The sequence below is a fragment of the Haliaeetus albicilla genome, chromosome 3, assembly GCF_947461875.1.
Source record: "Haliaeetus albicilla chromosome 3, bHalAlb1.1, whole genome shotgun sequence".
In the NCBI taxonomy this organism is placed as follows: Eukaryota; Metazoa; Chordata; class Aves; order Accipitriformes; family Accipitridae; genus Haliaeetus; species Haliaeetus albicilla.
In genome coordinates, this window is record NC_091485.1 from 44,378,836 (window position 1) to 44,403,146 (window position 24,311).

At 34.5% G+C, this 24,311-nt stretch overlaps 1 long non-coding RNA gene across 9 annotated transcripts in view; it reads left to right on the plus strand.

Moving 5' to 3' along the window:
- Positions 1-3,900: 3,900 nt before the first annotated feature.
- The window catches only part of LOC138684781 (uncharacterized), a 34,627-nt gene continuing 14,216 nt past the window's right edge, over positions 3,901-24,311 (plus strand). For 2 of the 9 annotated variants that reach the window (XR_011324059.1, XR_011324061.1), the window contains exons 1-3: positions 3,901-9,999; positions 12,963-13,058; positions 18,039-18,130. This is a non-coding gene — a long non-coding RNA (uncharacterized lncRNA). Of the gene's footprint in view, positions 10,000-12,962; positions 13,059-18,038; positions 18,131-18,232; positions 23,177-24,311 lie in introns of those variants that run through there. The other 7 variants (XR_011324065.1, XR_011324058.1, XR_011324063.1 and 4 more) reach the window with 7 other exon arrangements.

A 24,311-nucleotide genomic window follows, 5' to 3' on the forward strand; every position in this document is an offset into this window, starting at 1 on the left:
AATACAGACAATGCTATTTCAAATAAAATTGACAGTGACTTAATAAGTTCTGAAATTTGAATAAACTTCATTTGACATACAAAGAATTGTCTTCTACATAAAAAAAAATCAACAGCTGAAAAACCTTAAATGGAAGAGGTAAGTATTATATGTAAAATATTTACCTTTCTTTTGATTTCAAACCCAGATCGAATACTAGGAGCCCACAGATAATCAACATTATTTGAATAAGTGTTCATGTTGATTTCAATAAGATCATCTACCACAGGAAAGCTATGCACAAATGTATTGCAGAAATGGGTCCAAAATGCACTGACAAAATAGATTTTTATTATATATTGTATTTCTTATTGAATGATGGCAGCTTAGGCTTGCCTATACCAAAATTGCTCATTTTTTAAATGTGAAAGAAAACCTTCTATAAGTTGTTTATTAGACTGTACTGTTTTTTTAACATGGTGACATTAATAATTGTTTAACTCATTAGTTCACATATTTGCTTGATACTCAGTAAAGATGAGTTGTGGGTGATATGTACTGTTTGTTAAGCATTCAGTTGTGTACCTTCCTGAGGCACAAATTTAAACAGTTTATAAATGGTACTTTTTACTTACAGAAATGGTGACTGTTGTTGTGTTTTGTGAGAAGTGGGGTTCTGTTACTGTCAATGAGAAAAGAAGAAAGCAATTTTTTTATGTAAAGAAATTGATCTTCTGGATAGTCTGAATTCATAAAGGTAGATATGATAGCTGAATTTCGATCCTGTGCATGTGGTGAGCGTTGTCAGATGTTAAAGACAATAAATGCAGAATCATGTTAACAGAGCACAAATGTTTTTCTTTAAAGAATTCTATCCATCTAAGCCTGGAAAATACTGTTTTCAGACTTCATTGAAGCCTGGTGTACTTATCACTCTTTAATATTATACTACAGCACATTTAAAAAAAAGGCATTTTTATTTATGACCATGTGAACTCCTCTGTTATGATACTTACTGAACTGCTATCACTAAAAGCATCTTCATTTCTTAAATTTTCTGGTGTCAAATTTCAAAATAATTTGAATACTACACAATGAAGGGATATGTGCTATAAAACGCTTGTTGTGAAGCACTTGTTTTAATTATTAGTTTTATTCCACAATATCTTAAACCTGGTAACTAAATGTGCTTATATGCCTGAAGCCGTATATTTATGAAAGAGTATAAAAACAAACACGTGTGGATTTGTGTCTGCGCAGGTACACATACATCTGCACACCCACACAAACTCATGCATGCACATACTAGGGGTCAAATATTTAAATTAAAACCTATGTACATATATCTTGTAGGAAAATGGTCAACAAAGAACAAAGGAAAAGTGTCTTTGTCTTAAATCACTTATTTTTCTGAGCGCGCTAGCTGGCAGTGCACAGCTATGGTTTCTTTTGGTCTAAGGAAAGATTGCCATCTATTGGATGACCTTGGAAAAGAACAGGTTTTTACTATGTATGTGCTCTGTAATTCATGAAAAATCGTAATGAAATTGCAGACTCTGAGCTTAAATTGTATATGTTACAATTGTGAAATGGTAGAAAAGCTATCTTTTCAAAACTGTGATTTTGAATTCTAGATTAACTTACATTGCAAAATACAAAGGCAATAGGTGTTTGCTTTAGAATGAACTAAATACTGAATGTGTGTATATACAGCAAGATTTGGTAGCAGTTTAAATGTTTGCAGAATGTTGAATCCCAGTTTCTTTATTTAAGCTTATTCGAATACAATTAAAGAGACTTAATCCAGCTATTAATATATTTATGGTATATTTTCCTTTCAAGATTTGGGAACTGAATGATGCTCTTCTCCTGAAAACAATATTTGTCCAGCTCTTACAGAGGGTTGCACTGCATTACATTTAAAACAAAAATATCACTCGGCTTGGGCTTAAAATGTAATGCTTTTTTTTTTTTTATCTTTCAGCCCAAGAACTTGCCAGTCAAGATGAAAAACTTCTTCTAATGGAATCCAGCTTGAAAGCAACTCAAGAGCAGCTAAGTGAGCAAATAGCAGAAACAGTTCGCCAAGAACAGAACAGTAGAAAATCACAGACAGAGCTGAAGACCCTGAGAGAACGTATTATAACTTCTGAAGAAGAAATTAGTGCTTACAAGTGAGTTACTGCTTTTTCAGTATTCAAGAAACAGAAGACATTAAAGTCAACAGTAAATCCTTTTAATATGCACTGCATTAATAATTTGTCTCAGGTAAGATGTAGTGTAAATGTGTGTGTTCTATAACTCTATTGAATAAACTATTAAATCTAAATGATTGATTAATGTATGCTTTAAAATATATTCTACATTTAAAAAATTGAATATTGATAAAATACTATTATTAGTGGTCTGTTTTACTTTTGAAATCAAAGAGATTCTATAATGTTGAAGTAGAATAGTATGTGTAATTATTTATTACCTATCTATTAATGGTATTTTCGTCTTCCTCTTTTTAGAGACCAAAGGTTACATATGGGTCTTATTGTCTTTCCTTTTTGTTAAAGAAGCTGCCTCTAAGCAAGACACTACCAAATTAAAGGAAATTTGGTGTTTGAACTTTTAGTCACAACAGCAAGGCGCATATGAGGTAGCTAACAAACAAACAAAAAAACCAACCATACTGTATACTTTAGAAAAGTTTACACTGAAAAAAGTACTTCTGCTCTTATGAGCCAAATTTAGTATCTATTAGATTCAATGCTAACTTTTGGGATTTAATTAAAAAGTACCAATGATCAAGAATTAGCTTTTATAATTAGCTTAATGTTAACTATATTTTTATATTGAGCCACATACTGATTCATTAGTCAGATTTTTCAAGATTTAAAGTATGGTAAAAATTACTCACTTCAGCTGATTCTTTTTACATGCAGACAGTTACTCTCGTCTTACTAAAGTTATGTTATATTAAGCAATCACCAAGTATACAGACAGAATCTCAAGCTGTTTTGTAATATCACAGAGCAGGATGAATACTTTATACAAGATAGCCTGGCTGCAAAAAGAAGTCTGTTCGTTTGGTGGTGGACTGAACATTTAAAGCTAAATGTTTTATCTCAGATTTATGTCAAGCATCAAAGACTATCTCAAAAATCTCCTCTGAAAGAAGGTTTGCTAAGTTCAGATGCAATAAACATCATGTGTCTAAAATCAAAATACGATAATGTATGCTCAGTGTAAATGCCTTTTAGACTGGAACTTCGTCCTTTCCTGTAGTTCAAATGTTTTAAGTTAGTTTTTCTGCTGAAGACTGGGAAAAGCTTCATGGAAAAAAACATTGTCTTCAGTAATGTGTCTTCATTTCTTTAAATAAAATAGCTTGGTGGTTTTCAACCTGTAGTTATATCTCTAAAGACATTACTGGTAGTTCTCTAGGGAAAACAGTGGCACTGATATACTTTCCTAACCTACCTTGAATCTTTTGCCACAGTGGTTTTCTTAACCATTTCAAGAGATTCCTCAGTTGCCAAAATGCCATGCTCTTATGCCAGTTCTTGTAGATACTTCTTTGAAAATAAAAAGGTTACAAACTTCTAGGACTACTGGTTGTGATAGGTTAGTGTGAGAATGGGGGGGGGGGGTTGAAAGTCCCAGCTGTAACTGATCAATTGTGTCATAAAATACAGCTTTTGCGAAAGCAGGAATTTTGCAAAAGTTCAGTGAAATGAGTTTCACTAATGTTGAAATAGAAGGCCAAATGATAATCATTAGAAGACTTTCAGAGGGACTTTTTAATAGTTTTCCATTATACTTTGTGTTAACAAATAAAACTTGAATAGATCTGTTAACATGCAAAAAATATTAACTAACCTACCTTTTTCTGCTCTATTTTCTGCGTTTGTTCAGTGGCTTTGGAAGTTTGTTACTTTAGTACATAAGCATAATAAACTTTGAGTTAGGGGAATCTTATCTTAGCTCTATAGATTATAAAAAATATTTTTTATTGACTCAGGTTAAGCTTGAAATTTTAATTTTTGATAACATTGCTTTTGAAAAGTACTCTGACTCATTACTGCATGATGACAGTCAGCAAAGTATTTGTTGAATCTGGAAAATTAAACCTGCAGATTTAAAACAATAGCTTTAATAAAGTTGAACTAATAAAGCTAAAAACTGGAGAACAAATTTGGAGATTTAAAATATTGACATTCCCCTTTAAAACAACATCTTGCTGTGTACCTGAAAACAGTCATGCTGTGCCAGTCAGTACCTGCTCTGTTCTGTTCCTTGGGAGACAGAAAGAACAATGGATCTCTGTCCCCTGGGTCTTCTGGGACAGGGAATGTCATAAGGGTTATGTTCAGTCACGATGAAGGGTACTGCATGTGTTGTAAAGTAACATCCCTTTGGTGCTGACTTATTCAAAGTCATACAGTCCTGGACTTTACCTACCTTCCTTCTTAGTGAATCTGGCAAATGCAGCTGGTATCAAGGCGAGAGCATAGGACCATACAAAGAAAAATGCAGCACAGCATAAATTGGTCAGTTAAAACTACACGGAGAGCTGATATTCTGCTATAGCTGTTGTGGGGCCTTTGGGGCAAAAGTCCATCTCTGTATGCTTTTATTTCCTTGTTGTGAAATTGTACATTAATAGTTATTTTTCCTGGAAGTGGTAAAAAAAGGCAATGGTTGACTAGGATTTAAAAAAACAATAAAAGGTCCACTATATTCATTGGTTTACCAGAATAAAAATATTTAGTTTTAAAATAGAATAAAAATATTTTCTGCTAATTTCACAGGATGCCCAAAATACATGTATTTCAGAGGGAAACAACTGAAAGTTTTTAGAAGTCACAAGCTTTGTTTTTTGTATACTTATCCTGGATGAAATAAACCTAAGGTAACAACCCCCCACCCCACCCCCAATATAAGCCTGTTACACTTGAAAGATTTGTTCGGAATGTCCAGTGGGAACCTGGAAATCGTAATAATTTGTAGTATCGATTGTGTGAAGCTATGCAGCTGGGGCCTCTAGTGAATAGACAGGAATAGACATTTTATTGATTAACTTTTACAGTCATATTTTCAGGACTGTGCTGCAACATAATTTTCACTTCCCAGCTTTGTGCTGCTGCATCATGAAACTTGGATTCTTCTCTCTTAACATTTACCCACCTGAGGGAAACAGTATGGACTTGTCTTTTTTAAGCTGTGCTCTGCAGAAATGCATAATATTTGGTGCAGTGAATTCTTCTAAATTTCCCCTCTGCTGTCACAATAAAATGAAAAATCTTCACAAGTGATGTTAGTAAGTATTGCATAAGTTGAAAGTTGAACCCTCCCCCCACCGTATACTAGATGCTATTGTGTAATACCTTCTAGTAATTCTTATCCTTCTTTGCATTTTCATTTTTATTTTCTAAGAGGCTAAGATTGTGGCAAAAACAACCCCCCCTCCTTACACCCTCAAATTTCAGAAGTGCTTAAAGAAATTTGCCCCATAATAAAAAGGTGCTTTTATTAGTTAGTGGAATTTTAAAAGGAGAAGGCAGAATGCTCCCCTGAAAATCAGAAATAAATCATCAGTAAAAACTGATTTGTTTTCAGGAGTGACATCCTGCATTAACTAAAATTCTTTATAAAAATACTGAGCGGGCAGGTTTTGGTACAATTACTAATCAATCATTAAAAAAATATATGTATACATACTGAAGACTTAAATAGGCAAACCTTAGAAGCCATTATTTTGCATTTCTGAAATTATTCATTTCCAGGAAAGAACAAAAATGGCATTGTGCAAGGAACAGTTGCATATTTGCTGCTTTTTACAGTATGGGTTACTTTCTACATTAGATGCCTGAGACTTTTCTCTTTCATGCACACACACAGTTACCAGTGAAAATCCTGATCCGTTTTTCTTCATTTAGTGACTGTTTATTATTAATTACTCTGTGTGCTTACTTTCACTTGGACCATGTTTTTCACGTAAGTTTAATATTGACTTTCACAAAATAGGCCAAATATTCACCACCATCCTCACTGGTGCTAATATGATTTAAACCTCTGTCATCCCATTATTTTTCTAAGTTATGTTAATATTAATGTCTTCTAATGATATAAATGTTTAAGATATTTGTGGTCATGTCCCCTTTTGTCCTTCTCCTCTCATCAGAGACATCACCCTGTGCACCATATGGAGCTACAACTGAGGCAGAAATGCTCCCAGCCATTACAAAAGGTTCACTTCGTTTACCATTGTCACACTTATGACTGAATAATTCCTATTTTCTCTTAAAAAATAAGGAAATGTGTGGAGAACTTTAAGGTAAGAATAACAGCATCAAAGAAAGAAGAAGAATAGCAGCTTCTCAAGGCCTCTGTGTCCACTGGACCTGGAAGAACCTGGAAAAAGACGAAATAGTCTCAATTAGGTGAACAACTAGAAAATTTGAAGTGGTAAGTTCCTTTTTATGCATGGAAGAATAATGTATTATCTACCAAGCTGAGTAAAGTAGAATCAGATCTTAATGGCATTCTAGGCCTCAGTCTTTCAAACATCTATGAATGTGAGAAGTTTCACAGAACTGATTACCCTATAAACATGTGAAAAGCTGTTCACGAGTTTGCAAGATTGAAGATGAAAACTGTTTTAATATTAAGTATCGCTTATTATTTTATTTTGTGTATGTGACACTTTATTATAGAAGGTAAGTAGTGAATTATGATGTAAGTATTACAGGAAATCAGTGAAGTGACTGTATTTTAATTCAGATTAAAGTAATGGAAATCCAAATTAATGTTTTTGTGTGTGTGTGTGTGATTTAGTTAAAGAAAGGGGAAATGGTATTCCCTTTTCTAAACATTTGTGGAGATGTTTAAATGAGATCAAAGTATTAATTCAGTAAGTTTTATATGTTCTAGGTAGATAATCTCCTAAGTGCTCAGTACTGTGAATAGCATGTTAACTGCATTGTTAGATATTATATTTAGTTTCTTTTTCCTTTCTATTTTGGCATATCCATTCTAAGGCTTCTTACAGCTATGATAAACTTTTCATTATAAATTAAGCAAGGTAAATTTTAAAATTTGTAGGAAATTAAAAACTTGAAATATTTTAAATGTTTATCTATATAAAATGTTTCTCAGAGAGTACAATCTTTTCAACTGCACAAATTCAGAACTAATTTCAGTTAAGTTCTTGAATTTGATTGGAGAATTCTAAGGTTTACCGTGACATAGCTGAAGGCTGGTTGGCTTCATCTGTTTCTTTCAGAGAAACTGAAAATCTGAAAAATTTTAATAAGCTTGTACAATTTAGTTTGATTTTAATGCAGAGGACATAAAACTATAAACATAAAACTATGAAGCTATAGCTAAGAAGTCCATGAACCCTTTGTTTTCTAAATATTACTGGAAAAATGAAGACCTGAAGTAAGTGAAAATTTGTGTTTATTGACTTTCACAGTACCTATGACACAAATGCTTACATAAATGAATTAAATAATAACAATAGTATAGGAGATGACTGTCCAGGTATAGGATATGATCCTATACATCTGTGTCTTCCCAGTAAATATAGTTACTACCAGGAAAAGATTAATTGATTGCAACGGAAATCTACCTGACACTAAGCATTTGCAGTGGCAGGAAAAATTATTTAAGAAAAGAGAATATAAAATTAAGAAAGACAGATGGACTCATAAGAGTGAAATACAAATAGTCTGAATCAGGATTGATTTCAACATAATGTGGTGGAGGAATCCCCATTTATTGATCAACTTTAAAGCCCATGCACAGCACTTAAAAAGATAAAGTAAGCAAGGTCAGATAATCAAAGCATTTAAATAGTAAAAACAGCAACTGCCACTGTAGACTGCTAAAATAAATCCATAATACAAATTGCTTTAGCAAAAAGTGGATGAGCAGCTGATCTTCCTATTGAACTTTTATACTGTTCAGTGACCACACTGGGGAAAGGATTGGGACAAATGCCTTGAAGATCAATATTGAGTGAGATGTAGCAGGGATTCATTCTGAACATGAAAGAATCACAAGTATGAGAGTAGAGATCTTGTGGAAATGTCATCAAGAAAGGACTATTCTTTTAAAATATCACACATTATATGAACATGACATTCGTTGATATTCTATTTTGATCTCTGAGCATTGAAAGCTTATTAAATCAGAAATTTAGTTATTGCAAAACATGAAAATAGGACAAAAAGAACTAATAATTTTAGTGAAATTACTTCTAAGAATTCAATAACTTCTGTCTTCAAGGAGACTTTTAAACATATTAATTAATATAGTATTCAGCTGAGGGTGGTACTTTCCAGCCATATGTATCTTAAGTTTTTTGCTGAATAGACATGATAAACCAGAACATTTTATTGTTTCTTTTTTTTTTTCATCCTGTTGCTTTTTCTGAGTTCAACATGCATCCATAATTAACATGTTTAATGTAAGTACTATTTCTTCAAATCTGTTCTAAATAGCATTTTCATAGACATTTTTAATGTTTTGTAGAAACTTGAATGATCTACTACAAGTGTTCCAAATTTAATTCCTCCTAAACCTTTATAAGTTTTTCATTTTAAAACAGATATTAAAAATGTGCTATAGCTTTCATTTATACGTTAATTTTTCCAGTACTGTTTGAAAAGTATTTATGAGAAAGAAATACTAGATGTAGTAGTACTACAGTAGCTCATTGTTTCATATCTGTGGTACTCATTCATAGTTTTATTATATCATTGCATGAGAAATACTGCATTTTCATGGACATATTGCCCCTTCTAAATGCAGAATCCTGCTTTTTTTTTTAATTTTTGACTGTAATTTTTCTTTCATTTCAGGTTCATTGCTCTACTTATAAAAAAGGTGTTATTGTTAGTAAGTAACAATTCAAGGTTTGAAGGTATGTGCATATCAAACAATTAAAAAAAAAGAATAATTAAAACTAGAGTATTTCAAGGCTATACAAAATACTTTTTTTTAATATAAGAGAGCATTCATGTTTTCTTTGCAGGCCTTATTCAACAAAAGATGTTAGAGGAACTGATTCCCAAAATCATAAAGTTTGATCACTATGTTAACTATACAACACACCTCCTTGTAGTGAATAGTTATTAGCAACTAATATTGTCTCCATATTTGCCATATGAATTGCTGATTACAGCAATTTCAATGGCAAAATTGTGAAACAATATTCATAGTTGTCAGAGAAAGGTCAGCTTATTTGCATTCATTAGGAACTTGGAGGGTCATACAGCATGCTTTTCCTTTGGGATGCTTACAGTTATTGATTTGTATACAGCTGTAGGAAAAATTAATTAGAATTATATTTCACTTACCACTGGAGGCTGTATAATAATTATAATAATAACAACAGAGTTCTACATCAAAAAATTAGAGCCAGCAAATTAAATAATTGTCATTTTTTAAAATTAAAATAGTTAGATTTAAATTATTTAAAATAATCTCCTTTGAATAGCCTGAGGAAATGTCTTAGAGAACTTTTGTTAATACTCACAGTACTTTTATTTGCACAAAAATGCATAGGCACTTACATTAATGTGACATAAAGTATTCAAAACTTTTCTATTTAGGAATGATCTTTAAAGATGCTTATAAACCCAGAAAACATTTAATCATATGCTTAACTTTCCTTATATAGCAAACTTTTCTTATATAACTGTATAATTACTAACTTCAAAATTTAATTTAAGCATATGAATAATCCTGTCCTAATAAATGAGCTTACATCTGTACTCTAGTTATTAAAGACATTTCAAGACCAAGAGCTATATAACATAGTATGGAAATTTTATAGCCATTGTTGACTGCTTGCTCCTTAGGTCTGAAAAATGTGAGTAGTGTCTTCAAAAAAGTCTACATGGGAACCATGCCAACAACTTGGGACCAGGAAAAGCAAATTGTCAGACTGAGACAAAACTGTGGAAATGGAGAGAGAGAGAGGTGGAGAACTTAAGATTTACACGTAGCAACGATGCTCAGATGGTATGCATTCATGTATTTGAAATCCTGTTTGTATTATATTGAGAAATACTGTACATGATTAGTGCAGATTTCTGTGAACTTTTAACACTTCAGATGGATTAGAATGTCCTATTTTGATCATATCCATATTGTTCATTGTGATAAGATTAGGTCCTGAGTCATTAAAAAATGTTTGGCTTATTTCCATTACATTTAAGCATGTTTTAAGTAGAAAAATATAGAATACAGTTTTCCATATTGTGCATATATAACACATGTTTGAGATCAATCAAATCATAGTCACCTCTAATTAACAGCAGGGAGCATTTCCAACGTGGGACAGAGCCAGATGACAAAGAAATGAAGCATATATTTAAAAGATGCAGCATACTAAGAAAAGAAAAATAGATTATGACTGCCTTAAGAATACTGAAAATTTTTTAAACCTGTGGTTCTGTGCGTGTGATTAATACAAACTGACAAGTAGCCTAAGATTTGTTTTGCTTTGTTTTTTAACTTGGACAAAATTTTTCAGAGCCAAACATTTGTGTAGGTAAATATAAGTTATTCTTTCAAAGTTAATCTTTTTCTCTTCACCCTCCATAATTACTAGATTAAAAAAAAAAAGAAAAAAAAAAAAGGGAAGACCTTTGCAACTTCAGATCAGCAGCTTTTGTTACAATTTATGAAAAAGTCTTATTTGTACACCAAAATTCTATCATTTACCTTGGTCCATGCTTAGCACCACAGGAAAGGCTATGAAGAAGGAACTGATCAAGGACATACATTGAGGTAAATTGTCTGCAGGACTCTTTCCTCCTGTGTTGTTGAAATAGGAAGTTGTATAGTTGATGAAGAAGAAAACTCTAGGAAAAAAAAATAAAGTGGTCATGTGATGAAGACAGTTGAATACTGAGCTGAAGAACTAGAGATTTTCCTGGCCTCTCCCACAGAAATCAAGCAAGATACTTCATCTAAACTTTCTGAATATTCAATCTGATCTGTGGCAGACTGAGCTTTCCAAAGTACAAATGTAGCCAATAATAATTTGCTCTGAACAGTTAAAGTTCTTTACAAAGAAGCATTAACAAAAGATGTGAGAAAACAAGGTTCAGTTCTGTCCTTTGTCTGACTGGGGATCCGAGCCAAGGTCATCCACATTGCAGGAGAGGACAATAGTGCCTGAGCACATACAAGTTTTTCTGTCTCTCTTTGTTTCAATAACTGCTACAATCACCTATGAAAAGGGGAAGACTGCAAGAAAGAGAGAGAGCAATCCCTCTCAAAATAATATGGAATGATGTTGGTTCAAACTGCTTCAAACTAAAAGAGAAACTAATCTGTGTTCTCACATATCCCAAAAAAAGCATTCTGATACAAAATGATTTCACATTTTGTTTTTGCTTTATATGAGCCTCCTTATCTTCTTTTACCCCATGTCCTCAAATCTGTTTCAACTGCCTATCTGTAAAATGATAATACAGCTATATTCTCACATCTCGGGATACTGATGTTTATGAAACACTCAGACACCATTGTGCTGAAAAACAGTGGCTATATTTATAATTTCTTTTTAGTTGTGTCAGCATCTGAGCTCTGTTTCTCAGTTCAAATTGTGTAGGCTGGTGCATACTGACATTGCCTGTAGGGTGCAGATACAGAATTTGCCACTGAATGGACTAGAAGTTTGTTCCAAGATCTTGTTTTGAACTCAACTAGTTTGTGCAGTGTGTATAATCAGGGAATTTAAAAAAAAAAAAAATTATATGTGAATTAATTTGAAGATCTTGGAAACTCACATAGAGAAGCTTATGAGCCAAGGATATTTTGTTATTCAGATCAGCACTTGAGTATTTTACTTTGAACACTGAAAGATAAATGGTAAGAAATCAAAATACTGAACTATTTTCCCCCTAAGTGATAAAAGTCATCATATAAACTGGATGTTTAAAGGAAGTGATACTATCAAGTGATAAAGCTAGAAACATGCAAATATGCATACATAGGTTGGGCAGAAATTAAGATACCTGGCATCCTTAATTGTGATTGTCGTGGTTTAACCCCAGCCAGCAACCAAGCTCCATGCATTCGCTCACTCATTTTCCTCACAGCGGGATGGGAGAGAGAATCAGAAGGGTAAAAGTGAAAAAACTTGTGGGCTGAGATAAAGACAGTTTAATAGATAAAGCAAAAGCCACGCACGCAAGTGAAGCAAAACAAGGAATTCATTCACCACTTCCCATGGGCAGGCAGGTGTTCAGCCATCTCCAGGAAAGCAGGGCTCCATCACGTGTAATGGTGACTTGGGAAGACAAACGCCATCACTCTGAACGTCCCCCCAGCTGTATATGCTGAGCATGACGTCATATGGTCTGGCATATCCCTGTGGTCAGTTGGGGTCAGCTGTCCCAGCTGTGTCCCCTCCCAACTCCTTGTGCCCCCTCAGCCTCCTCGCTGGTGGGGTGGGGTGAGAAGCAGAAAAGGCCTTGGCTCTGTGCAAGCACTGCTCAGCAGTAAGGAAAACATCCCTGCGTTACCAACACTGTTTCCAGCACAAATCTAAAACGTAGCCCCATACTAGCTACTAGGAAGAAAATTAACTCTACCCCAGCCAAAACCAGCACACTGACGTATTGTGGATACTGAATATTTGACTTTGCCACAGTGACGGTTTTTTTAAAGTAAAATCAGCATCAGAAACTGCTCACAAGATAAATAGATTTCAGGAGGTACCCAGTCTAAAAAGTGAAATTGGATTAACTTCTTTCATATGGATGCTTTTCAAAAGGAACAGCTGTGAAGGGAGTCCTTGCTTGGTGTAGTGTATTGTCTGACTTGATGAAGTCAGAGATTTGGCAAGCAGACACATTCTCTAGCAGGGAAGTAATTTTTGTCATTTTTGGCCACCTTGTGCCAACCAAGCTAATGTGTGCTAAAACCACATAGCTCTGTCTGAAAAATTCTCATATTTTTGTATGTCAAAGGCAGCAAAAATGTGGGATAAGTAAGAGCCATAACAAGGCACTGCTCTTCTCCAAGACATCAGAACTTTTCAACAGAATGGATATAAAACTTTTAAGGTAAATGATCTCTCTCTCTCTGCATACACACACTAACATATATTTGTTAATATCATTCTTAGAAATAACCATATTATTTTTGTTTGCACTTTCCAAGATAATTTGGCCTTGAGCAAAAACTCAGCAAGACAAATTTCAGTCCAAACAGACCAAGTTGGGTAAAGCTCTAGGCAACTGAAAACCATGTCTAATAATAGAAAACTTTATGATAGGCAGCAGAATCATATACCACTATAATAGCATCCTGCCAATAGATGAAGATAGAACAACTGAATTTCTTGATGACATCATCTTGCTGAAACTGGTGAGAGTATGCAAAGGCCTTTTGGCTCATAGACATCAAATGAAACTTTGAAAATAACAAACGCTAATGAAAAAAACTTAACATTGACATAAACTTAATACTCCTTTGCCTATAACTTTCAGAGCTGTATTGTATGTTAGTCTTTAAGGATAAGCATCAGCAATATCATGCAAAAATTCAAAAGAACTTTTTAAAGCAAGGAAAACATCTTGTTCTTTCTCTTAAATTCTTTCAAAATTCTACTCAGAGATTTATAAGGAATGAACTTTAAATTGTCATCTATTGTTATCGTCAATAAAAGCTATAACAGCTAGCATCTTCTAAAACCAAGAGGAGGCTTAAAAGGAGGCCATGATTCTGTTTAAGTTTTGATTTTAAGTTAATTGATTTATGTTCTTTTGGGGTTCCCTTTAAGATGGATATTTCAGTTGTCAGAGCTCATCATGGCAATATATGTTCTTCTTCTAAATCCGGTAACCCCTAGGATTACATTGAGGCCCTTCTTAAGACCTCTAAAAGACCTTTAGGCTTCCCAAAACCACTAGAATGTTTTGAAGTAGAAATTTTTATCATAGGACATGACAATATGTGGTGGGTTGACCATGGCTGGATGCCAGGTGCCCACCAAAGCTGTTCTATCATGCCCCTTTCTCAGCTAGACAGGGGAGAGAAAATATAATGAAAGGCTTGTGGGTCAAGATAAGGACAGGGATATCACTCAGCAAGTATCATCATGGGCAGAACAGACTTGACTTGGGGAAATTAATTTAATTTATTGCCAATCAAATCATCGCAGGATAATGAGAAATAAAAACTAAATCTAAAACACCTTCCCCTCACCCCTCCCTTCTTCCCAGGCTTAACTTTACCCCTGAGTTCTCTACCTCCTCCCCCAGCAGCACAGGGGGACAGGGAATGGGGGTTGGGGGGTCAGTTCATCACAAGTTGTCTCTGCAGCTCCTTCCACCTCTGGAGCAGGACTCATCACACTCTTAACCTGCTCCAGCGTGAAGTCCCTCCCATGGGAGACAGTCCTCCATCAACTTCTCAAATGTGAGTCATTCCCATGGGCTGTAGTTGTTCACAACTGCTTCAGCGAGGGTCCCTTCCATGGGGTGCAGTCCTTCAGGCACAGACTGCTCCAGCGTGGGTCCATTCTATGGGGTCAGAAGTCCTGCCAGAAAACCTGCTCCAGCATGGGCTTCTCTCTCCATGGGCCACAGGTCCTACCAGAAGCCTGTTCCAGCATGGGCTTCACACGGGGTCACAGCCTCCTTCGGGCATCCACCTGCTCCAGCATGGGGTCCTCCACAGGCTGGAGGTGGATATCTGCTCCACCATGGACCTCACCATGGTCTTCCCCATGGGCTGCAGGGGAATCTCTGCTCCGGTGCCTGGAGCACCTCCTCCCCCTCCTTCTTCACTGACCTTGGGGTCTGCAGAGTTGTTTCTCTCACATATTCTCACTCCTCTCTCCAGCTGCAGTTGCCCTTGCTCTGTTTTTTTTCTCCTTAAATCTGTTCTCCCAGAGGTGCTACCACCATCGTTGATTGGCTCTGTCGGACACAGGGGAAGCTTCTAGCAGCTTCTCACAGGAGCCACCCCTGTAGCCCTCCGCTACCAAAACCACATAAACCCAATACACAAAATTAAGTCTATCCTTGTCATTGTAGGTTTCTCACCAGACTTGAATGTTCTGGGGTAGACAGTATTGCCAACTACTGTTAATAGTAGTCCCTTCAGTTCCTATGAAATATGAATGGAATTTGTCTGAGTTACTTTGGTTTTTCTGTTTGCAGCTATGAAGCAAAATTTAATCAGTGGATCTTATGGCCAAAGAATTTCTTATGCAAGGTTGTAAGATCTACCATTTTAAATCTAACCAAAGGTTTATTTAGCCAAATAATCCATCACATAAATCTCTTAAAGGAAAAATACCTTTTTTTTAGAATTTCAACAGTTTTTTTCTTCACTTCTAGCTATGGTTGACTATTATTACCACAATGTTCATCCCTCACTTACTACTTTGGATAAGAACCCCTTTCATCTGTGACTGTGTCCCCAACTGGCTCTTAACACTTGGCTTCCAGAAATGTCAGCTCATCATGGATCAATAAATTCACATAACAGTAAATTTTCTGTTTTTTTCATTCTTAGCAAAAAACAGTAGTTCATAGTCCTTCCACTTTGCCTGTTGCAAAGTTGGGACTGTTGGGACGTTTACTTCCCAAGGACTGATAGGGGATGTTGACCACAAGAGCCCACAGTCACTTCCTCATGTGTTCTTCTACTTCACTGGAAGCATTTTTCCTGTGGGCTGCTCACCCTTCCTGTCTCTCTAATATCTTTTGCTGAAAAAGGTATCAAGTGCGATTATTGTTTTAATTGGCGGTACCTCGTTGATCTGCCAGATGTTAACCGTTTTTTCCTCATCCTCTTGTATCAGTGCTTCTAAACGTTGGCCTGTGCATTATGACCATTTGACACGTGTTTCCTTACTGAGATTTACATCTAGTATTTCTTGGCATTCATGGAACACTACTTTGATTTGCTACTCAACCTACACATTTCTGACTACATTTCCTGTTTGTGTGACAATTGCATCACTGCACAGTGTAAGCAATATTTGTCATAGTAGCTAAATCTACTTCCACCTTGTTTCATAAGGAGAAATATGTACAGGCAGACCACATCAGATGTTTAGCAGAAGTGGCTTAGCAGTTTCGTATGCTCAGTGATACTGTGATTGCCTAGGTTCTACAAGATGTACAGTCATGGTAGTGGACTAATTAGTAAAGTTAAGTCCAGAAGGGAAAGGTAGCCTACAGAAATCATTAGATAATACCTCTTCTGATACGTAAGCTAGCTTCATAACAAAACTATATTTTGCCATGTAGCTGTTGACTCTGTGACATTTGGAGATAACCTACTTCTTCCTGGAGTATTTAAGTGCATGTTTACACTATATCACTGATCTTACAAGTTGAACAAGCTATCTGTTTCCTTGCAGGTAGGAAATATTCTAAGACTCAGCCAGCACCTGAAGCATGCTTTTAAAGAGTTCCTCTTTCAGGTATGCTTAGGAACAGACATTGGGAATGTGTTCAGATGACAATTTTTAAAACAAATATCTAATGACAAAATTTTCCTGCATTTCTGGAGAGAGTCTTTGGAAGGGTAATCACCAGGTAGCTGCCAGTGAGTAATGAAGACATGAAATACTTGTTTTCTTTATAATGACTCCTTAAAGAAACTTTTTCCCATATAGATCCCACAATTATTCTCTCATTCCCATGCTCCTGATGTTTTTCTGTATATGGGACTCTGATGACCATCTGGGTACTCTGAAGAGTGAGGTGGGTTTGTATAAAGACACATAAGGTGCTAGTTAAATGATCCTGAGTTTGCTTATATGGGATATACACTCCAACACTGTTACCTACAAGATTAGAAGCATGGCAGCAAACTCACCTTAGTTATACAATAGGCAACTGTTTCTGCTGGTGTATTTGCTTAATAACTATTAAGTATTTCCAGAGAAATAGCTTTCTGTAGCTTTCTTTTCCAATTGCATTTTCAAATACCTAGCTAGAACAATATGTAGGAAGGCAAATAACAATTCAGTAAGTTTACCATAACATATATTCGTCAATTTTTACAAAGAAATTGAAAACACTCATACACCTAATATTTGTCTTTTACCAGCAGTTTATTTTGTAGCTGTAAGAAGAACACAGTGACTGCCTGGTCTCTGAGTAAGATACGTATTTATTATTAAAATAGTCCAAGAAGTGGGAAGGACGTATCTCTTTCAGAAGAAGTATTGAGATATTTTGTCTAATTCTGCTGTCCCTTTTTGCTTGGACACAATAAGAAATTGATGCTGACCTCTACTTTAAGGAAGTGGTAAGACTTCACACTTGTGGGAAAAGCATTTTTGGAGATTATTTTGAAGTACTTTTTGAAGAAAAGAAGCTGTTCAGAAATCTGAGAAGAGCACACAGTTTGTCAGTGTCGTGGTTTAACCCCAGCCAGCAACTAAGCACCACGCAGCCGCTCACTCACTCCCCCCCATCCAGTGGGATGGGGGAGAAAATCAGGAAAAGAAGTAAAACTCCTGGGTTGAGATACGAACGATTTAATAGAACAGAAAAGAAGAGACTAATAATGATAATGATAACACTAGTAAAATGACAACAGTAGTAATAAAAGGATTGAAATGTACAAATGATGCGCAGGGCAATTGCTCACCACCCGCTGACCGACACCCAGCCAGTCCCCGAGCGGCGAAAAAAACCCCTGCCCCCCCCTTCCCAGTTCCTAAACTAGATGGGATGTCACATGGTATGGAATACACTGTTGGCCAGTTTGGGTCAGGTGCCCTGGCTGGGCATGAGAAGCTGAAAAATCCTTGACTCTAGTCTAAACACTACTGAGCAACAACTGAAAACATCAGTGTTATCAACATTCTTCACATACTGAACTCAAAACATAGCACTGTACCAGCTACTAGGAAGACAGTTAACTACATCCCAGCTGAAACCAGGACAGTCAGGAAAAATACAGAAGCTCATCTGTGTTAAATTGCAACCTTACAGAATCTAGGCCAAATTTTGAAAAGTTATGGCATGCTCTTTGCCTGTAGATTTAACTGACATAACACCATTTTGTTACAGATTCTATCCAGTTTCATCTAGATGAGTTGGGACCCGGGGACTTATTCATTTGGGACTTATTTCTAAAGAAACTTCCTAGAATTATAGGAACTGTAAGTTTGATCTGAATTATTTGTCTTTGAGTTTCTTCTTCTTCAGATCTTTAATGCCCTCTTTACTGGGAAAAAAAAAAAGAATATGGTTTTCTACAACAGGCCATCCATGCTGAATTTTATGGTTATCTGGACCTGCTTATCTTGCTTACATGGGCTACAAGACTGTTTAGGTGGAGAAGCAGAAGTAGCTTTTGTCAATGCCGAAGTGGACGACTTCATGTCTTCTTCTTGTACTATGTAAAGTCAACAGAATTTGGGGATAAAGAAAAAAACAATTTTCTAAATCTATGAACTCAAGATACTATGAAAGCAACACCTTTCCATGGAAACCTTAAAAAAATAATTTTGTTTTATTTAGCCATGATTTTTTATAGGAAAAACAATAGTTATAATCCAGATCAACTGATGCTGCACATCAACACTACTAATTATTAAATACTTTCCAGATCACATATCACATAACTATACAGTATACAAAAAGCTGGAAGAATATTTTTCTTACCACTGTTGGAAAAGGGGTTGTCATCATCCCATTTCGAATTTGTACCAGTTAGTGCGTAAAAATCTAAAAAATGGTGAATTTTTATAAGTTTATAGTTGTTATTCTTCTCAGGCCTACTTTCAGAAACTCTTCAAGAAAGTGACAAATTAATCTTTAAAGCCCTCACTCCTATAAATATCTCTGCCCAATATATGGTGTTAATAATTTATAATGCATAAAGACATACAACATTAGGAAAAAAAACTTAAGAAGAAAAATATTTACATTGTGTTATTTTGATTTAGGAAACATTAAACTGTGAGAGATTTGCAGTAATATTCTTGAAAATACCATTTTCACTTTTCTTTTGTTCATTAAAAGAAGGTTTTAATGCTTTATGATATTATGTGGTGACACTTCTATAGAACTTCACAATTACCATCAGTTTGGATTGAAACAAGTAGTTGCATTATTTAATACCTAATGATACTCCTGGATGAAAAAAATGTGCAAATTTTAAAGCATGCATGAATAATAGTTGTGGTAATAACAACATCTAACTCTTAACTAGCACTTTACATTCAGAGATTTCATATTTGCTAGGGATGTGTAATTTAATTTAAATTTGAAAAAATACTAGGATTTCATATATATGTGTGTGTATTTAGATATGTATTTTGGGAATATAAAATGGATTTTTATAGATAAGGATTTTGGAGCACAGGATAATGAAGTGTCTTGTATCAGCAAAGATACAAAAATAAATACCATTTGAATAAAGGGACATGAAGAAGACCAAGTTATAACAGAAAGCAAATGAACATGTGAACTCACAGGAGCCAGCTACTCTACAGCAACTCTCCCTGTGTATGAACTGAGAGTCTATGGGAAAAAAATGCAATGAATTTTTTTGTTTTCTTACAGCAAAAAAGGGAATAGGCTACCTCATGTTTACTGAAGGGAAAAAAATGCACACAGTCTTTGCAGAATATTTGCATTCTGTCTTACTCCACAGTAATTTTCTTGCCTGTTCTGGAGATTTGGGTTAAATTCATTTTATATTGATAAGGCCATGTAAACTGCAAGAAAACTTGTTGTCTCTGCCTCTGCTCTCTTGCATATGTATTTATAGAGAGGAATGCTTTTTTGTTTGTTTGTTTATTTACTTTTACTTTTAACCTGACACAGCTGTGTAAAAGATAATATAGTCTGATTGCTCATAATTTTCATCCCTGTAATTAATAAGCTGGGATGAAAGGGACTGAGATCACTAGAACAATATAATAAAATGTTTGTTTAAATTGGATACTTCTAGAAAAAGAAATAAAGATTTGGCAGGAATGAAAGCTTTTCCATCTAAATTATACCATATAATCTAAACTGTTTTTAAGCTTGAAAAGCATGAAAAATCACATAGCAAAACTGGAAGAAGGAATTGGCCAGACACAGGAAAAACACTGCCATGTACAGGAGGAGCTTTTAGAAAAACAGTCTCAGCTCAAAATTCTCCAGCTGGACTGTGGTGCAGCAGAAAACCTGATAAAATACCACAGTACTCGGGTAATAGCTTTGGTACACCATATGAAATTGAAGCTTAGTATGTGAGTAATATAAGTGAATGTTCTTAGATGATTTTTCCACTGGATAAGGAAATATGATTTCAATAACATTAGGTAAAATATTCACTTTCAGTACAAACATGAGAAATATTTCTGAAAATATTTAGTCACTATAAATGAACATGCCTTCTTTTTAAACTCTTGTGGGTAGGATTCATCTTGTCTAATTTTAGGTGTCTACAGTCTGGGTGGGAATATATGAGGGAGGTGTCTAAGTTCCCATTATGGTCACTGGATACATAATCAATTCAGTTATTGGAATCAAAGGCTGAATAAACACTGAGCCAATCAAGTATTAAAGTCTGTTTTCAAATGAGCCAAAAATCTCTCCAGATGACCGTATGGCCAGGCCTCCACTCAATGTAATGGAAGGGTAGGTATGCAGTCACATATAATCATCTAAATGCAGATGTCCAAATTTAGATGAGAATAATATGATCTGATGAGTTACCTTTTCCCAGCAATTCATTAAATGATACAGAATTATTTTATTTATTTATCTATTTTTTGTTACTAAATATTTCACAGGTATAAATACTGGTCATTGCTCTGAACCATACCCAATATATAAAGACAAGGATTTAAAAGGCAATGATTTATTATGGCAGAGAGGAAAAAAAAGTTAATATAGGATTTTGCCTGTGTCTGACTCTTTTATCATTTATATTTAAGGTGGTTTGTTCTTTTGAAATTTGGTTTTGTTTGTCGGTTGTTGTTTTTTTTAACAGAAAAAGAAGGATGAGAGAATGTGGGTAGATGAGAAAGTGAGAAAATCAAAAGAATTAGTAGAATGACTAATACTCTTTTTCTACCCTACTGTTACCAGAAGGGACCAATGGAGATGGATTATGTGCTGTATTATTTCACTGAAGTAGTGTATTAATTCCGGAGCGTGATTGAGCCTTGAACAGAAAGAACATAATAAAGTTTATTCAACTGAAATTTGTTGCCAACTGCGGGCTGTATGGTAGCAAAGTGCTTCCACTGAAAACATTTAAACATTCGGGGGGAGGGGAAGAAAAAAGATACTGGTTGAAGAAAACAAGTTTCAGTTTGTAAAAGTTTCATTATATACAAGTTCTCTCGAAATATAAGAAATACTACACAAAATTTGGATTAAATTTTTCACTTAGTTTTATGATAAATGTTTTGCATTTCCAGTATTTTTAATATATAATGTCATTAGGGTATTAAAAAAATTTAACAAATACAGTAAATTGCTATTCATATGCTTGAATAAGTATTTTTAAATAAGATGATTTGAGACTATAGAAAGATTTTATGTGGAGATAAATAAGCAACAAAAATCAAATCAAGCAATTGGAATAGTTACTCGTAATAAACCTAGGATTATCAATGTATTTTAACACAAATTGTTTTATGAATACTGATTGTCCCCCATTAGAAGCAAATTGCTACTGGCAGCAACTGGTTCCATTAAGCTTCCGAATTAGTCAGTTCTCAAGCTAGGTAACTTGGGAAGGTACACTGAAGGTTTCATTTTTCTGAAGACTCCATTTATTATCTTTACTTATGTAAAGAGTTCATTAGAGAGAATTTTACATTGAAATATGGTAACTTTTTAGCCTCCCTTAATGCAGTCACGTAAGTCTTTAACTACCAGACATAAAACTGCTTAATTCTGCAGATATTAATGGATTCATATGTCATAAAGCCAGAAGAAACACTGTAATCAAATCTCATATGTGGCACAATGCACACCATAGGACTTCAGTGAATTAAGTAGTACCTTGTCTCTAAGTAAATATGATTGAAATGGAGCATGTTAAAATAGAGCATACATTTTTTTAATACATTCTTGACTTTAAATAGTCAGTGTTACAGTATTCATGACAATCCTTCATAGGTTGTCTCCATAAATCTGGCTTTTGAAAACATGCAGCATGTTGATTCTGTATCATTTTAGCCTCTTACTCAGAATGTCATAGGAAGCCTAATATAGAACAAAAGTATTTTATTCTATCATCTTTATTAATAATATTTGAAATCTCATAAAACCAATACAGCAGATAGTAGGACAAGATGTGTTTACAGTACATCCACAGTAATTTGTATTAATTATATTAATGTACATTTGTTCTTTGTAGCTACAGTTAATGCAAATTAGTGTGGATTTATGATATCAGCTCTTATAGTTTGACTGGAATAGATGAGTAACTGCCAGGGTGGAATTGTTTGAATCACACTGTTAAACCCTAAAAAATATTAACAGAGAACTAGTAGAGCATTAGAGCATTACTTTTTGCTTTTCAAAAAACCTTCCAAGGTTTCCAAGGCCACACAACCTAAAAATGGTCTAAAATTTATTTCTAACAGTGCTTCAAAAATTCTTAGGTATGGTCTACCTAGGCAAGTTAAATATATCTATACCTCTGTGGTTTCAATCACTTTTATCCTAAGCCAAAATACTGTGTATTCCATTGTTACTTTTGATTTCTTTAATTTCTTTTGGGCGGGGGGGAGATCTATATAATGCTATTGAACATATTACAGAAAACATCATATTTTTATATTCAAATACTTTGAGTGAATTGCATCCCATTCTTTCATTTTTGTGAGATGTCTTCTTTTGAGATAATTTTGTGTATGTGTGCATGTTTCCCAATGAGTGTGTGCACGCAAATCAATGTCCATGAGTATGTGTATATTAAGTTGTCCTGTAAGACTTAAAAAAAGGCTAGGGTATGTTTGCACCTCAAAAGCATGACTTTTTCAAGATTCGTTTTGTAAGAAGAACCATTAACTTTTAGTTTTGTAATTAATTCCTACTCAAGTGTCTTAAATTGATATCCAAAAAAAGAATTCATCAGCATTTTTTAAATTAATTCTTTAATTAGTATTATTCATCTATAGGGGGTGTTATTTGTAATACTGTGCTAAGCATAGCTTAACAGCTCCAATACACCAGTTTTCTCTGAAGTCTCTGAGGAAATATCAGATTTTGCCCTCCGAGTCTAGTTTTCAAAATCATGTCTTGAAAGTCTTCACAAAGGTAATTTTAGATGTTTAGAAATCTGGTAACCTAAAAGGGCCTAACTGACCTTGGTTCAGATTTTGTTTATCATGTTTTTGAGAACATTGTTCCATTAGTGATTTAGAATTCAGCAGCATTATGACATCAAATGTTTCTAATTAGATCAAATTACTCAAACTGCTAGTTTCTTTGTTTGTTTGTTTATGACAACAGTGATTAACTCATATAGTGATTGCTAGAACAGAATTTTGTAGTGTTAGTATTCCATCTTAACTTATAAGTAATTTTCTATCACGAGTTTTATCAGTAAACCTCTTTGTGTATATGTTACTCAAAGAAATCTTGAGTAACTTAAGATATTAAACTGTACAGACTAGATCTGTCTAAAATAGGCAGTATCTATGAGATGATCCTTTTGATTTTGTTTGCCTTGAACAAAGAGCTGCTGTTGAAGGCGAAAAAAATGTTTTCCTTTTCTAATGGAATTTCTTTTCATTTCTCCCATTGTCATAGTTTTACAAGTGAGCAATTTCACATTTTATTACAAAATACATTGAGGCAGGTGCCTAGAAGATAGGGAGAATGGCATACTCCATTTACTTGTGGCATATATTAAATTTTTAAGAGCATATTTGCCTGGCCTTCTGCTGGATTTAGTCAAACTTTAGCTGACAGATAAGTAATCACTGTATAAACATTTTTTTGCTGTACTGAAGTTTAACTTCTCTTCATTCAGACTTCATGATTTCTGCATTTTTGCATATAGTAGGGTGGTTTTTTTTAGCAACCAATATGGTAAAAACCATACTGTAAATGAGAAGAGTCAAATAAAGAGCTAAATTTTCTGAGTGAAAAAACAGGACATTGATTTACATATTGTTTTAATATAGAATAAGACAATACCTAATAAAAAAGTTTCATTCGTTTCCTTGTTGCTATTTACTGTTACTTTTGCTCTGTCAATAGCTATTATATTGCAGTCTTTTTGTTTCTATAGGACCATATGTTTTACACATCTACCTACTCTAGCTTTTTCAAGTATAGCTTTATCTTTTAAAATGATAATATACCTTAGTTACACCA